Source organism: Eptatretus burgeri, chromosome 13 (assembly GCF_056783735.1).
Source record: "Eptatretus burgeri isolate ZD-2024b chromosome 13, Ebu_testis_v1, whole genome shotgun sequence".
Classification (NCBI taxonomy): Eukaryota; Metazoa; Chordata; class Myxini; order Myxiniformes; family Myxinidae; genus Eptatretus; species Eptatretus burgeri.
The window spans coordinates 68,229,673-68,247,172 of NC_140973.1; the positions used below are offsets into that span (position 1 = coordinate 68,229,673).

At 41.1% G+C, this 17,500-nt stretch overlaps 2 protein-coding genes across 5 annotated transcripts in view; one reads left to right on the forward strand and one right to left on the reverse strand.

Annotated features, from left to right (window-relative positions):
- LOC147014707 (homeobox protein Meis2-like) overlaps window positions 1–17,500 on the forward strand; it is a 268,684-nt gene that overhangs the window by 65,955 nt on the left and 185,229 nt on the right. The window lies entirely within an intron of this gene.
- Window positions 1–17,500, reverse strand: part of LOC147014708 (uncharacterized) — a 47,195-nt gene that overhangs the window by 1,667 nt on the left and 28,028 nt on the right. The gene's annotated exons all lie outside the window — the stretch shown is intronic.

Genomic DNA, 17,500 nt, shown 5'->3' on the forward strand with positions numbered 1-17,500 from the left:
GTCCCAGGCTGTGGTAGAGAAGCATGTTCCATTGTGCTGCAGATAGCCTACAATAGTCTGGCTCGTCAATTTGATTGATAGTTGAGATAGAAATGAAGACAGATGATGTGATAATCACGAATGGATTATGTCATAATCTACTTGCATGATTGCGAATGAATGCTTGACAAAACGTGCCGTTTACACTGGACAATTGTTGATACCTTTATCACTGCATGTCACACACACAGCTGGCAGGTTGTTTCACCATTATAGCACAACAACCATGCCAGGTACATTATACATCATCTCACATTGGAGGCATGAAAGTGCATCTTTGAAAGCTGCTGAGGTCGAGCATGGTCCCGACTTCAAACACCATCCTGTTTATGTTGCACTATATTACCTTCCATTCACGATCCAGCTGACACGGAATATCGATCTTTGGATGAATCATCTGTTGACTATCACAGCTGACATCCCCTCCCCCCTCAAGGGTACCATATAATGTATTATGCATACAAGATGCCGAGTTCCACAGATCCATGAGGTCCTTGTGAATGAATTGTAGAGGTGGCAGATGTTATTACAGAAAAGCTTGTACCATCTGGCTTGTCATGAGATATTTGTAGACGAGGCAAAATGACTAATATAAGAGTCATTGTCATCTTTGTAGAGTTATTGATTGTATCTGGAAGTTTGACTTTGGTACTTAAATGTTATAGATTTGTGGGGTTTTTTTTACATACGCCGATGGAATTGAACTGAGATTCAAGCTTTCTTTGAAGTTGTTGTGCTCTGAGACCTTTCTGTTGTTCTTGTACTTTCTTTAATTGGATCTGGAGCTGTGAGTGACCTCAGTGACGAGTTACTTTTGAGGTTCAGCTGTTATTTCACACCTTTGTTCATCAATATCATTATTGTTTGGATCGGTTTGCAGGACTTGGTTGGTGTATGGCTTGAGTGCATAATTTCTGTGAAATTTTTCACAGCTGGAATATTATTACTGCAGATGTCACACTTTTGTTTATTTGTTTTTATTTTTTATTTTTTCCCCTTCCACCACTAAAGGTGGGCGGAGGTTATGTTTTCACCCTTGTCTGTTTGTCTGTCTGTCTGTCTGTGAACAGGATATCTCAAAACGTTGCAGACGGATTCGGACGAAATTTTTTGGCAGGTTGGTTGTATGACAAGCACAAAAGGATTAGATTTTGGTAAAGATCCAGATATGGCTAGAATTTGGTAAAATGGTAAATGGTAAAATATGGTAAAACTAGAATTTTAAAGTGATTCTTCACCATTGAGCGATAGGGACAAAAATGACATAGAGCACGATATCTCAAAAAGTTGTGGACTGATTTAGATGAAATTTGTTGGACACGTTGGGTTTGTGACGAGGAAGAATTGATTTGATTTTCGTGAATATCCAGACCCGAGTGTTTTTTTTAACTGATTCTTCACTATTGAGTGATCGTGCTGAAACTATATTTAACACGATATCTCAAAAGTCGTGGATGGATTCGGATAAAACTTGATGGACAGGTCAGGTGTGTGACAGGAAGAATTGATTGGATCTTCGTGAAGATCCAGATTCGGATCCAGATAAAAAGAGTTTATAATTAATTTTTTTAAGTGATTCTTCACCATTGAAAATTTGCCAAAAACGATATACTGTCAGACCCCCCTATTCGCAGGGTAATATGTTCCTGGAAAATGCCATGAATGTCGGGGCATTGTTTCAATGGGAAAAAGGGGGAAAATTTTTCAAATGGAAAAAGGGTTAGGTTCACAGTGGCTCATGATTCAAAATGGAAAATAAAAAATCACTTGAAAAACCGTGAATACGCCTGCAAAAAACTGTGAATATGTGAAGCACAGGACCACGATTGCAGAATCAGGGCATTTTATCAACCGCGAATATGCAGGGTCCGTGAATAGTGGGATCTGATAGTACAGTATAGCATGATATTTCAAAAAGTTGTGGATGGGTTATGAAAAAATTTGGTGGATGAGTTGGTTAGGTAACAAGAAAAAGCCGATTCAATTTTGGTTCCGGTCCAGATCTAGGTCCGGCCTATCAGTGGGATACAAAATGTAAACTGTTCAGCCTGGCAGAGATATGTGCTCTACCGAATGCCATCCTAGTTATATACAGAGATGAGGTTCGTGGAAGAACTGGAACATAGAATGGACCAGGATGCAATGGAACAAAATGAACAGTAGAAGGAGAAGGGCAAACACACAAAGGTTATGAGACAAAATAGAGAGAAACGTTTAAGATAAGGGATGTGAATACGAGGGGGAGGACACAGGGGATGGATGGATACAAAAGCAAACTCAGGAATGAAAACGGGAAAGTTGGAAAGAGGTTCACATGGGGACAGTTAACGGGGGTAGATATCATCATGGTTTTGGATGGGGAATGATCTGAGATGGTGGGGAGCAGCTGTCTTAAAAACTAGAAGGGAAGAATGAGATTGAAGAGAACATGGAAATTGATTCCACAGGTGGGAGAAAAGAGGAACACATGAGTGGAGGTGAGCAGCGATTCTTATTTTGGGAGTTTCACCAGAAGAAGTTGATGACAGACCTTGTGCACCCTGCAAAAACTTGGGAAGGGGAGCATGGAAAATGCAGAGGGTGAAAGACCAGAAAGGACACGGTACAAGACAGAGAGATCACCGACCTGTCTGTGAAGGTGAAGTCATAGGCCCATAGACTCAGCTTCATCACGGGAGATTCCATTGATCTTGAAGACCTTGGTTTCCACAGCATCAATCTGTGAAAGGCACCAGCCCAAAGGGAAGAACAGTACTCGACCAATCTGTAGATGAAGGCCTTTAAGGTGGATCAGTGTTTAGGTGTGCAAAGGAAGAACTTCGCATGATCGATGATGCCCAGTCTTAAACTGGCTTTGGAGGTTTCTCTCTGGCTGCCTCCACCAACCCACAACTCGGCACGGCACTGCAGGCTTGGCTGGACTCCAAGCTCCACTCCGAACGAACTCAACCACGAACCCAGACTTCAACTGGACCACGAACCTAGACTGGACCACGAACCCAGACTGCAGACGAACTCAGACCCCAGGCGAACTGAACTCCCGGGGCCTCAGCCCCGCCTTTTATTGGGTTGGGGGGGGGGGTGTTTGGTCTTTCACCTCTGACCCTTCACCCCCGCTGGCTCTGCCCCTTTTGTCATTTTGATCCGATCTTGCCGTCCTGACGCAGACAAAGCGGACATGGTTGAAATCACCGGCCCTCGCCCCAACGAGGGAGTCCCCGCGTCTGTTCGGGGAGATGCCGTTTGTCTGTGGAATGCCGTTGCTGGCGAAAAGATGGCGGCGTTTGTGAAGATGAAGGTGAGGAGATGTTGGCGGTTGTTGGTTAAGGTGGTGAGGAGATGTTGGCGGTTGTGGCGACGGTGGTGAGGAGATGTTGGCGGTTGTTGGTTAAGGTGGTGAGGAGATGTTGGCGGTTGTTGGTTAAGATGGTGAGGAGATGTTGGTGGTTGTCGCGAAGGTGGTGAGGAGATGTTGGCGGTTGTTGGTTAAGGTGGTGAGGAGATGTTGTTTAAAATAACGATAGGACAGAATAACACTACCTCAAAGATGCACAGCCCAGCTCATGAATAAATCCCATTCGACATCGGTGGGGAAATCTATCTGGACACACACTTATCGACATAACTGATCTTCGGGGAACCTGAATGGTGTTCTGTGAATTTCCACAACCGTAACAATATATATATATATATATATATATATATATATATATATATATATATATATATATATATATATATATATATATATATATATACATATATATATATATATATATATATATATATATATATATATATATATATATATATATATATATATATATATATATATATATATATATATATATATATATATATATATATATATATGATGTGTATATATTTGTAAATATCACTGAGAGAGGTGATAAAGGTAACATACCCTTTATGCCCTCTCGAAGTGATATATACAAATATATACATAAATGCATACAGAATTGAAGTTGACAGCGTTTTGAAAAATTTTAAGCAAAACTATCAGTGACATTTCCTCATCAACACACTTTTTTGTACATTTCCTTTCGCTCTCCTCTCATTCATCTCCTCTCTTTCTTCCTCTTTTCGTTCACAATCCCCCTCCCTCTTTACCTCACAAACATGCCCTCACCCATTGCATGCATAATATGTATACATCCCCTTAAATTGCTCAACCATTCAGTTTATTTACTTAAACTCAAAATCGGAGCCACTGCATCTGATGAGCATGTCTGGGAAGGCTGCATCCACACATTGAAAACATAAATAAATAAAAATACCAACCCTTCCAAGATACACTGAGCTAACTCGAGCAATCTTAACTTGTTTTTCTTTGTTGGGGGTGTGTGTGTGGGGGGGGGGGGGGTTGAGGGAGAGTGGTAGCGAGCGGAATTCCGACGTTGCTCTTCTTATCTGTTTGAAAAAGAAGGAAACTGTGATTGCGTTTCCCCAGCTTGGTCTCTAGTTCTTGCTGTACGGTCGCATTATCCTTACAAATATTTGCCTTTATCCCTCCTCTAAGTGGAGATGATAAGGTTGAATTCTGACGCAAGCAACTCGTCTCCCATATGCCATTTGGCCTCCCCCTGCCTGGGGTTGAAAGGGGATCAGGGTGAGCAGGAGCCATTTGGAAGTTTTATCAACCTTTCTGGACTGGCTTATCTCATTAATTTTCTTATCCATCTCTTGCTTATTGTAATCAGGTTAATCCACCTTCTTGTTATTCTTTGGATGATCTTCAAAGGGCTCATCCAGCCTATCATGAAGATGATCATTTTGTGTGTGCATGCATGTAGATTGTAGATGGATGGATGTTAGTCCAAATTCATGTTGTTAATATATTGATTCAGCTGGTTCTGGAATTATTGTTAGGTGTCGGTACTTATGACACGAGTAGAGACCTTTGTTCAGTGTTGGCATGCTTTATTGTTTCGCCTCCTTTTCGCTTATGTACCGTCGTATCTCGAAAAGAGGAATAGACTTTGAGAATATTTTTTTTTTACAATAAAGATTTAAAAGTATAGGAATTCCTCTCAAAGGCTCTTCAATTTCAAGAGATTCTACTGTATCATAGTACCAAAAGTATTGGGACACCCAGACTCAAACCTGAAATGAACCCTTCCAGTTTCAAATCCAACATTCCACGTGTGTCGGGAATTTTTCCCACAATTGAAAGCAGCAGGTGCTTTAAACGTTTTCTTCTTGTCACATTTTGAACAGTATTGCACTATACGACTTTGATTCAATACCACAGTGATACCCTTACGTTTATCAGCAATTTCACTCATCTTTTCACACCACTACGTCCGTTAGCCATTGGGTTGAGGAGAGCAACCTTGTAAATCTCCAGTGGCCAGTACAGAGGCACTACTTAAACCGAAGTTTAACCTCTCTGGGATGTCTTGGAATACCGCCTGGGGGCCAGAGTTAATAAAGCACAACACATCCCTGAACCTGTACTTGCTCTGAAGGGGGAGTGGTACACTTTGTTACTTTACTTCCACCAACATTCCATACAAGGTGTTTGCGGCAGTGACACACAATGATAAATCGAATAGATGATTCTGATTTGTTAAGCCTGCATATTTCCCTGTGTTCCAATGGTTTTTGTGGATACAGTGAATCTATATGGAGTATAGAATCCTTTTTACCTCCACCACCAAAGGTGGATGGAGGTTATGTTTTCACCCGTGTTTGTCCGTCTGTGTTTGTTTGTGAAAGGTGTGGCGTATTGGCATACGCGTGCATAGCACAATGCGGAGAGCGTTGTGGGGGCGTGGAGGAGTGGTGATGGTAGTCACGTGTCTGCCATGCATATAGTTGTTCGCGCCCGCTATGGGCTGGCAGTAGTCTACAGTAGTGTACATCCGGACGGGCTATAAACAGGGTTCGACGACCCTCACGACTCTCCATGCCTCACTGCCCTCCGGACATTACAAAAAGGATATCTCAAAAAGTTGTGGACGGATTCGGACGAAACTTGGTGGACATATTGGGCATGTGACGAGGAAGAATTGGTTCAATTTTGGTGAAGATCTGAATCCGAATCTGGATACGAGAATTATTTAATTCTTAAAGTGATTCTTCACCATTGAGAGATAAGACCAAAAACGATGTAGGATTGTACAGCATGATATTTCAAAAATGTATCTGGCCTGAAATGTTCTCGTGGATCAGGATTGCATGGCAGAGGTATGTACTCTACCGAGTGCCTTTCCAGTTATTATTATTATTAATGCTTATAATATTATTATTACACATTTCCTGCTAAAGGGAGCAGGAAGTTATTTAATCAAAAATCTGGTGTTTAATACTATTTGTTGCATTTCCATATTAAATGTCTCCCACACTCCCCCAAACTCAGGGACCAACGAGTTGCTTGTAAACATTTCCAAAGGTGAGAAATTCATCTGGAAATGTCACTCCTCCTTCGCAGGCTCCTCAGAGTAAGGATAAGGTTTTGGTCAGGTTACCGGCACACAATGACCTACTCTTTTGAAATGATAAATTTCTCACCCTTGCCGAGTGATGCCACGCCCTGCCTGCAAACTACCAGGATAACAGTTTATAACTGGGTTGGGAATCAAACCCAGAAATGAGAGCTCAAAAAACGGGTACACCACTATTGAGACACCACGCAAACCCCAAAAATGATCTTTAAACAATGAGAATGGCGTAAAAGCGCAGAAAAGTCAGTGAAAAACATGTGGATGTGTCATTACTGGGGTAGTCCATTATTGAAATAAATGGTGTTTTTGATCAGGTGATTGCCTTTCACAATTTCGGCAAAACAGTTCTCACTTTTGCTTATTAAGCATTTTTATGAGCATGTGTTTCCTTGCGCACTGATATGTGAGAGTGTAAGAGGTCTGGTCAAAATGAGGTGTTTATTAATAAATACCATAGATTGTGTCAACAAAGCTCGATATATTTGCACCAAGTTTCATTAAAGGTGTTTGCAGGACTGTATACGTGGCATGTATATTCTAACCTCACTGTGATGGTAATGCCCCCAACAGTGCCACCACCAAACGCCTTTCTTGTAGTCGAATCCACCCAGATTTCTATGCGAGTTGTTCAGCCAATTTAGCTTTTTTTGGCCATGGAAGGTGTTGCCATACTTTTCACCAGTTTCATTGGCAGTCAAAGCAGCGCCATTTCGTCGAGTCATTGTAGATTAGGAGCTGCCCGGCTGTATTTGTTTATATTTTATTTGATTTACAGAAGGTAGTGTTGGCTTTGCTCGTGCAATTGAGATGTAGCTTGCTTTGCGCTGACGACTGATCTCTCGAGAGTACCAAGCCACATACGAGCTTGTTTATAGGGAAATAGATACGGACGAGCAGTTTTCTTTGGCTATTTTTGCGAAGCACATCACATGATTTGCACAGAATAACCTTTGTTACTTATGCTCTCAGGAGTAATCTTGAAAAACAATTGAATATCCACCCTCTTTGAGATCAAAGTGACCCGTTGGTTACCTTAAGCAGTGACCCCTTGCATCAAGCAGAAGAGCCTTGTTGTATATTTAAATGTTAGGACGTTTGGGTTGGCCGGTTAGTTTTCCCATCTGAACCCCTGGCTCATGATGCAAGGAACTCAGGTTCAAATGTCATCTGTCATATGTGTTTGTCAACTGATGTCTTTGTAATCCATATAAAATTACACTGACTGCTAATATCTCTGTGCCCAGCATTTGATATATTACAAACTCCTCCATGAGCCGTCGAACATTGTAAAGTAAAATAAAAATTTGATGAGGCTCATAGACTGTTCATATACCTTTCAAGTTTCATTTAATGTATTATACATTGATTGGGCATTCAAAAGTTCTACAAATGAGATGCAATAGTTCAGTACATGCCCAACGCTACAGTAAAGTGAGGTGTGTGTGTGTGTGTGTGTGTGTGTGTGTGTGTGTGTGTGTGTGTGTGTGTGTGTGTGTGTGTGTGTGTGTGTGTGTGTGTGTACATGTATATAGTTGCGGGTTTGCCAGCCGGGTCACAAGGGGTACTCAGACCCGCTGCCCGACCTTTGACCCTGAAGCCGACCAGCTGCAGATAACTCTGCGGCACAATGGGTTGCTCAGCTCAGCAACCATGAACACCGTCTGAGACAATCTATTTATGCAGGGTCCTCACATCCAATTCCCACATTACCTTCACGGCAAATTAATCCCCCCAGACAGGGAACTGTGCTCTCGATGCCACTGCTCGAGATCAAGCACGGCCGAGCGAAACCATCAGTGGGATGTCGACTCGTCTGATGTGGCGAAACCCCAGAGCAAAATTCCTATCCACTATTTACATACGAGTGTCTAACTAATGGAGAAAGAGACAATCGGGCAGGTTGGAAATGAACGGTCATGTTTAACAAATAACCACCGACATACAAGCAATGCAGTGTCACAAAAGAATGTCTTACCCTGAAACATGCAAGTCCCTTCGACAGTCAACTTATAATGAAACTACAGACATAGGTTCCTCAGTCACTCTGGAAAGTATGTAAGAGTAACAGACAGAGAGATAAAGAAGGTGGGGCTCATTGGTAACCCCTTGCTCACCTGACGTAATCTTGTGAGCTTACGTTTGTTCCAACGTGAAAAGAAGAGGGGGAGAGAGAAGAGAGGGGGATAACGTGGTGTGCTGTGTGGGGAGAAGTCAGGGTTGAATGTTTCGTAATGTGATGGAGGAAATCATGCATGCGTATCAGTAACCCCTCCCGGAACAGGTCAAGGTGTGTAATTGTTGGTTGCTCTTGCGTGTTCCAAGTGAACAAGCAGAAATAGGGAAAGCAAGAGAGAGATAGTGTAAGTCAGTGTGTATCAGCCAGCATGGCCAGGGAAAGAGCTCCCGAGCTCGTCAGCTTTCACTCTGTGGCTGGCTCAATTGTCACAAACAGAGCGCATCCACACAGAGGCTCATGTTTACCTGGCTCATTCCTTAAGGACTCCTTCCGGCTCTCAGTGTTCCCTGGATGCCCAACACTCTCAGCTATTCGGATGCGTGGCTCATATGTGGCCTATGTTTCGACCAGGTGCAGCTTGTTGTTCCTTGGCTGTTAGGGTTAGGGCCTGCCTTCCTTACTTAACCTTTAACATATATATATATATATATATATATATATATATATATATATATATATATATATATATATATACATATATATACATATATATATATATATACATACATATATACATATATATATATATATACATACATATATATATACATACATATACATATATACATATATATGCATACATATAGATATGTATCTATATGTATGTGTATATGTATATGTATATATATATATGTATGTATATATATATATATATATGTATGTATATATATATGAATAGAGCCCGGTGTTGGCGCAGTGGTTAGGGCAGTGGCTTGGGATCCAAAAGGTCCCGAGTTCAAGCCCCGTTGGACCACTGAATTAATACACCAGGGGGTTGACTCAGCCTGTCATCCTTCCGAGGTCGGCGAAATGAGTACCAGTGCACTGGGCCGGTGTATACCCCGGTTAAAATAGGTGTACCATATCCCTGTGTCGTCAGAGGTGACCAGGGTTGCGTCAGGAAGGGCATCCGGTGTAAAAACATGTGCCAAATCACTATGCGGATCATACGGATGATCCGCTGTGGCGACCCCTTACGGGAGCAGCCGAAAGAAGAAGAAGAAGATGTATATATATATGAATATATATATATATATATATATATATATGTATATATGTATATATATATATATATATATATATATATATATATATATATATATATATATATATATATATGTATATGTATATATATATATATATATATATATATATATATATATATATATATATATATATATATATATATATATATATATATATATATATATGTATATATATATATATGTATATATATATATATATATATATATATATATATATATATATATATATATATATATATATATATATATATATATATATATATATATATATATATATATATATATATATACCTATTCTGAGTGTTTACCATTAATATAAGCGAACAATGTAAACTTTGTCAAGAAAATATAAACAATGATTTCTCAAAAGCTCACATCGGGTGTCTGTATTGTCGACAAGCACTCAAAAGGAAACTTTTTCAAATGGAACTGGGGATTGCAGACCCTCGTCAGGACTTGTTTTGGGTGGTGGGTTGTGTGGTGTTTGTGTGGTTATGTGAGGTGCATTTAGCGTGACGTTTGTGTACTGGTGTGTTACGTAATTAATAAGTGGTATAATTAGAATTGCCACTATATAACTGCTGGCAGTGATGACCGGGTACCAAGACGTCCCACTTTGATGCATCCCTGCTATGATCGGACACTTGATTCTGACCCATGATGTTTTATTATTATTATTCAATTGAATTCAGAATGGGATTAAAATAAATTAAATTCAGGTGAAATGGAAGACCAAATAGGTACAGTCCTGCATTGAACTAATCAGAGGAACCCAAATAAGCAAAAAGCAAAGATGAAGTCATCAGGAAGAACCTGGAGAGGATTCAAATTTCAGCTGCTACTCCTCTACCCTCAAATCCATCCAGGAACAGTCAAGTGAGCCTCATTAAAAAAAAAAAAAATCCCTCATCCAGAAATTTAATAATTCTGGCTGCAGACCATGTATCAAATGAAGTTGAAATTTAAAACATCTATTCCACATCATTCCTTGATTACAATTATGAAATTTCACTTCAATTGATGAAGCGGTTCCACAGAAAACATTATTTAATATTTTTCTAAAATCCAATATGGCAGCCAAACCATGTGACCTATCAATTATTCTTTACCAACCTTTTACACGCACGCCTTAGGGAACATTTATTTGAAGTTTCCCCTCGATCTGTCTGGCTGTTCTGGAGAAGATTTTATGTTTTAGTGTAAATCCAATATGGCTACAAAACCATGTGATCTATGATGTCATATGTGTGAATATTTTGTTCCTCATGGATAGCCAGTCATTTATATAAAGTTTTGGCTCGATCTGTCCAACAATTTCAGACAAAGATTTTTGAAGGTTTCTTTTTTTTTAAAAAAACAACAATATGGCTGCCGAATCATGGAACCAATGACTTCATGAAAAAAAAAATTGTGTACCCTTTTATCCCTCGATAACCCTCAATAATTTTAATACTGATCGGTTGTAGCGTTCTACATATGCAATTTTTACGTCATAACGAAGGCAAATATGATGTCATAAAAAATCTATCTCATTCCGCATGAGGAGTACTTGCTATTTGCCAAGTTTCAATTTTTTCCTTGGTGCGGTTTCAGAGAAACAGATGTCCAAAGTTTTCCCGTTTTTCCAACATGGCTGCCACACCACGTGACCGATGACATAATTATCATTTAAATATTCTATATGAGTAGTTCAGGCCCCCCTAATAAATGGATGCCAACTTTGTCAGACGGAATGAAAACCCGTCATTCTTGTTACAAAAACATATAAAATTGATGAAAAAGCGGCCGAAATTGAAACCAACACAGTAATTACGGTCGCAATAGCAGATATAATGGAAACCAACACGTTTATTCTACACGCAAGAACGGTCGTGACGGACACAAGAACGGTTAATCCCGAAATAGAACTGTGGGGAATGGAAGCAAGATTGGTTATTTCCGTCGCGAAATGGCAGAGACCGAGGCAAAAGCGATTCATTCCGGTTACCATAACGTGGAAAACATGGCGGCTTGAAAAGTTCTTGAAGTTATGGTAAGTTAACTTTAATGTAGTCTGCCTTTAATATATCATGTCTGTGAATGAAAACCCATTTGTGGTACGGGATATTATACAAGCAGTGATAAATGCGCCCTCTTGACTTAATGTGTGGCTGACATTTGGTGAAATTCGTGCCCCTGTGCTACAGCGATCAGTGACCATTGATCGTTTATATTTGCAAGAGGTAAAATTTGATAGTAATAATAAATTGCAAATTCCAATAAAATAACAAAGTTAATATGAAGTAAAAACTGTAAAAAGATCCCATACACGATCCCCGATGTTGAACTGGGCATACAAAACTAGCAATCCTTCACTCGGGGGCTCGAAATACAGGCAAACCAAACATTATCATCACAACAAAATTCAGTTTAATAAATTGTTAAAACTACATCAGGTAGTACCCACTATATATTATCTATATTACATTTATGTTCGAGGCACAAGCACTAAAAATGTACATACCGTAACAGGTCGTTCTACTGCATCCGCCATCTTGTTCGCACTACAGTAACCCGAATGAACCGCTTTTGTTTCGCTCTCGGACGTTTCACGATGGAAATAACCAATCTTGCTTCCGTTCCCCACCGATCTATTTCGGGATTGTCCGTTCTTGTTTCCGTCATGACCGTTCTTGTGTGTAGAATAAATGTGTTGGTTTCCATTATATCTGCTATTGCGACCGTAATTACTCTGTTGGTTTCAATTTCGGCCGCTTTTCATCAATTTTAGCTGTTTTTGTAACAAGAATGACGGGTTTTCATTCCGTCTGACAACGTTGGTGTCCATTTGTTAGGGGGGCCTGTAGTTGTATCAATGGCAGCCTGGTGTTGGCGTAGTTGTTAGGGTAGCGGCTTGGGATCCAAAAGGTCCTGACTTCAAGCCCCGTTGGCTGCTTGAATTAATACACACCAGGAGGTTGACTCAGCCTGTCATCCTTCCGAGGTCGGCGAAGTGAGTACCAGTGTACTGGGCCCGGTGTATGGCCCGGTTAGAATAGGTGCACAATATCCCTGTGTTGTAAGACGCGACCAGGGTTGCGTCAGGAAGGGCATCCGGCGTAAAACCTATGCCAAATCATTATGCGGATCATCATGGATGTTCCCATTAGGGGTCGCCACAGCGGATCATCCGTGATGATCCGCTGTGGTGACCCCTAACGGGAGCAGCCGAAAGAAGAAGAAGAGTGGTTGCATCAATGGTGAAAATTTCTTCTCAATCCGCCAAGCAGTTGCGGAGAAAAACAAAAGTTCTGTGCGCACAAACAAACAAACAGACAAATAAACCAATGTCACCCACAGGGTGACCCGTATCTTGCCAAAAGGTGACCACGTGTGACTTCTTTAAGGTAACACTGAGGAGAACAGAGCTGCTATCCACCAGGAGCGACTCCTTGAGGAATATCTGCCTACGAGAGATTCCGATGAGAATCGTTCTACAGAGTAACCATGAAAAATATGCTTTTGCCTCATAACGTCACCAAATGACGTCATAATGTCTCAAGCTTGACATATCTAGAAAGCACTCATCGAGGTGTTCAATTTGAGGTACTACACGATATGGTTCCTAAAACTTGAAAATTTGACCTTGGGGTCAAATATGTTTGACCTCAGGTGCTAACCATGAAGGTCAAGGCCAATCTCCACCAAAAATTAATCAGCTGAGCGCCAGACCATTAACTATATTCCCATGAAGTTTGAAGACGATTCGATCAAAAATACTCAAAAAATAAGGGTTTCGTCGACTCCCCTGATTTGCGACAAAGTGACCTTGACCTTTGACCTTGACCTTCAAAATTTTATGCGCTGAAAGGGACCTCTATAGGCCTCTGATATGCGAAGTTACAAAAATTTCCAATGATAACTGTGCTCTGCAGAGTGATTTATACGTGATTACAGACCAAAAAAAAAAACATATGAAGGTCAAGGCCAATCGCCACCAAAAATTAATCAGCTGAGCGCCAGACCATGAACTATATTCACATGAAGTTTGAAGACGATCCGATCAAAAATAACTCAAAAAATAAGGGTTTTGTCGACTCCCCTGATTTGCGCCAAAGTGACCTTGACCTTTGACCTTGACCTTCAAAATTTTGTGCACTGAAAGGGACCTCTATAGGCCTCTGATATGCGAAGTTACAAAAATTTCCGATGATAACTGTGCTCTGCAGAATTTTTTTATACGTGATTACAGACAAACAAACAAACAAAAAATTTTTTTGCAATATCCTCTCCTTCAGCGGGGGTAACTGGAGAGTTACGTAGAACACCTTACCCCACCCAGTCTTGAGAAGAAGGACATGGGAAGGGTCTTTTCAACTCTTGTTTTGCGTTTCCGAGCTCAATCTATATTTCCTATGAGCCACGATTTTGTCTGAATCTTGATATTTCACAATGCTGAGAGTTTGATCCCCACGCTGCGAGGCAAATTTGATTGGTTGAGATGGCATAAAATGTCGTCATATTTGTGCAAGTACTACAAAGCTGAAGGTTTCTGGAAGTGCCAACAAGGCGATTTGTGTTCTTCAGTGTTCAGGTATATAATTTAATTTATATAAAATAATAATTTTAAAGGTTGTAGAAAATAAAAAAAAACATTTGGAAGTTTACTGCCGTTGTTGCAGCGTCTTTTACACCAACATATTCAACACGTTACATGAGTCATTCATGCCTGTTGTTTGTGTCCATCCTTACATCCTTAAAAACAGTAAGTTTCCTGTTTGGAATTTTTTTCAATTTTGTTTGACTGCCAGACAGGAAGATAGACTTAAAACAATAACCTTACTCTTCCCTGTGCATGTGTGATTGGGACAAGATTCCATGCAATTTGCAAATTTCGAGCCAAATACTGCTAAATTTTTAGTTCAGGTTCTGATTTTGTGTTCTTCAGTGTTCAAAATATAACATTCAATTTAAATGATGTGGTTCCTCCATCAAAGACTGACGTTTGCAGACAGACAGAGTGAACCAATTGCTTAACCCTGATTTTCGCATCACACACGGGGTAATGATGAGGGATGTTCATTCACCATTAGGACAAGGGCTGTGATTTCATTATGACTTATGTGGCGGTCACAGTATTGTAAATGAATAACTTCATATGACCTTGAGGTTGCGTGTTGAAATGCTCACAACAGTAGGACACTACTGTTGATCGTTGTCAGATTTCGATTGTCCATCCATCCATTGGGACCATACTCTGTGCAGAGCATTGGTGCGCCTAAGCAGTTTCCTTGGCTATTGGGCACAATCCTGGACGGGTCGCCACTCCGACACAGGATACCAGCAAGCTGGCACTCATTTTGCCGACCTCGGAAGGATGCCAGGCAGTCAACCCCACCTGATATTAATTCAACAGCCGAGCGGGATTTGAACTCAGGACCCTTGGATCCCAAGCCCACTACTCTAACCATTAAGCCAACACCAGGCATGATTTTGATTGTGGGAAGACCTTTTTACAGCGCGGCGACATCGCGCTGTTATATAATTGGTTCTCTTTTGTATTGGGTGTTCCCTTCTGGAGACTGAGCAACGTTGTGTGTTCCACTGTAGTGCAAAATGCAGGTTTAAATTTGACTGACACAACATGGAGCAATCAGTGAGGAGAGAAATAAAAAAGGTTTTAAAAAAAAGGGAATCGGAAAAAGAGGAAGAAAAAAGAGAATACAAGAAAAGTGACAGCACCTATTTGTTCTGTTGTGAAGGGAAAAAGAAAACTTAAGAGGCAGCTCATTGAGCCCGCACAGATGATGGTGTTAGCTAGAGCAAGGTCGAGTCAGTGACGATCGATATAGTAGGTGAGCGGCTCTCACTGGGGATGGAGGCTAAGGCGTCCGCCTGAAGTTTGCTATGTGATTCCACGTCAAAGGCTGTGTTTTGTCAACAGGCACTTTGACAAAACTGCACGCCTCTGCTAAAGGGGCCTCAGAGCTCTTGGGAGGTCATAGGGAGCAAGACATGGGCTTTAGGTGCGAGATGGACAAGCTGCCCTCCACCACCAGACTTTGCAAAATTGTTTGCCTCTTGGTGCGGTGAGTCTATATTGGTAATCAAATAATAGGGTCCCTCTCGAGATTCGCCATTTTTCTGGCCTAAATGGTGTGGGCCCCTGTCCTGGTGGTTTAGTTTGCTTCGATTTCCTTTTTTTGTGGCTTTTCAAAGCTCGACAGGCCATTCCGATGGTTTGGAATTTAAAAAGAATGTGGCTGCTGCGTCGGCCAAAACTTGTGGCAAACAAGCAAGGACACTTGTCAGTAATCCATATGAGATACAGCTTGATATCACATTCAGGTGCTCACTTTGCCAATGAAAGGCACGTTCTAAACGTTAATGTCGCAGCCACAGCATCTGCTTTGAGATGGCGACTCAAATTTGTGATAAATGTACATTTGTGCTGCGTCGGCAAGCTGAGGTTCTGCGAATAATTTGTGCACCTTGGTTCAAATTGAGGCCCACGACCAACTCGATCGAAGTAGTAATAATGGGGCATCTACATAGGTACACAACGAGAAGGCGAGGTTACTATTGAGAAAAGGAAAAGATGTCCGCATCTTGATCTACTTCCACAAAAGGGCTGTGTGTAATGGTCGCATGTTTTTATTTAATTTTTATTTTTTTTAACGGGTTTCCAAGAACACCAGTCATCAGCAGCAGTGTTTCTGAAATGTATATTTCAAATATTAGAGAGTAATACAAAAATAACAAGAAAAAGAGAAATCAGAGATTGCAGACCCTCACCAAGACTTGTGTTTTGTGGTGTTTGTGGAATTGTGGAATGTGGTGTATTTTGTGTGTTGTTTCTGTACTCATGTGTTACATAATTAATAAGAGACATAACTTGAACTGCCACTTTATAACTGCTGGCCTTGATGACCGGGTACCAAGACGTCCCGCTTTGATCGTACACTTGACCCTGACCCGTGACGTTTTATTGTTATTCAATTGAATTCGAAATGGAATTTAAATGAATTCAATTCAAATCAAATGGAAGACCAATTAAGTACAGCACTGCATTGGAGTCATTGGAAGTAACCCAAACAAGCAAAAAGCAAAGATGAAGTCACCAGGAGGAACCTGGAAAGGATTTGGGTTTCAACTGTTACTCCTCTACCCTTAAACCCCCATAGGCTCAGCCAATTGAGCCTTATTCAAAAAAAAAATGATCCCGGCTGGCTCAATCATCCCAAACAGAGCTCGTCCGCGAAAAGGCTCGTGTTCACCTAGCTTGTTCCTTAAGCATGAGTCACATTTGCTCTACGGCTAGGATACGGCGGCCGTACCCCCCTGAATTGACAGAAACGTGCGGCGGCCGCAGAGTTTCTGAGGTGGCCTCAAGGTGACCCTACGCCATATGGTTATCTTTTTACAAGCCGTAGGGGTCTCCGTGGAATTAAAGCGCGGAGTTATAACTTTTTTCATTTCTAGGTTGGCCGTAGCCATGACCTAGATGTGTTCCACGTCGACCGTACATAGGGCGTACGGTGGGCTTGCGTTATTCATGCGGCTGCCGTAGGCTCTTATCAATGAAAAATGAATTTTGCCAACCCCCCAAAAATTACGGCGGCCCCACTATTTCCACGGTCGCCGTAGGGTTGTTCTAAGGCGTCCCTGTGTTCACCATACGGTGGCCTTGCGGTCTGTGTGACTACTTGCGGGCAACGCAGGGTCGACGCACA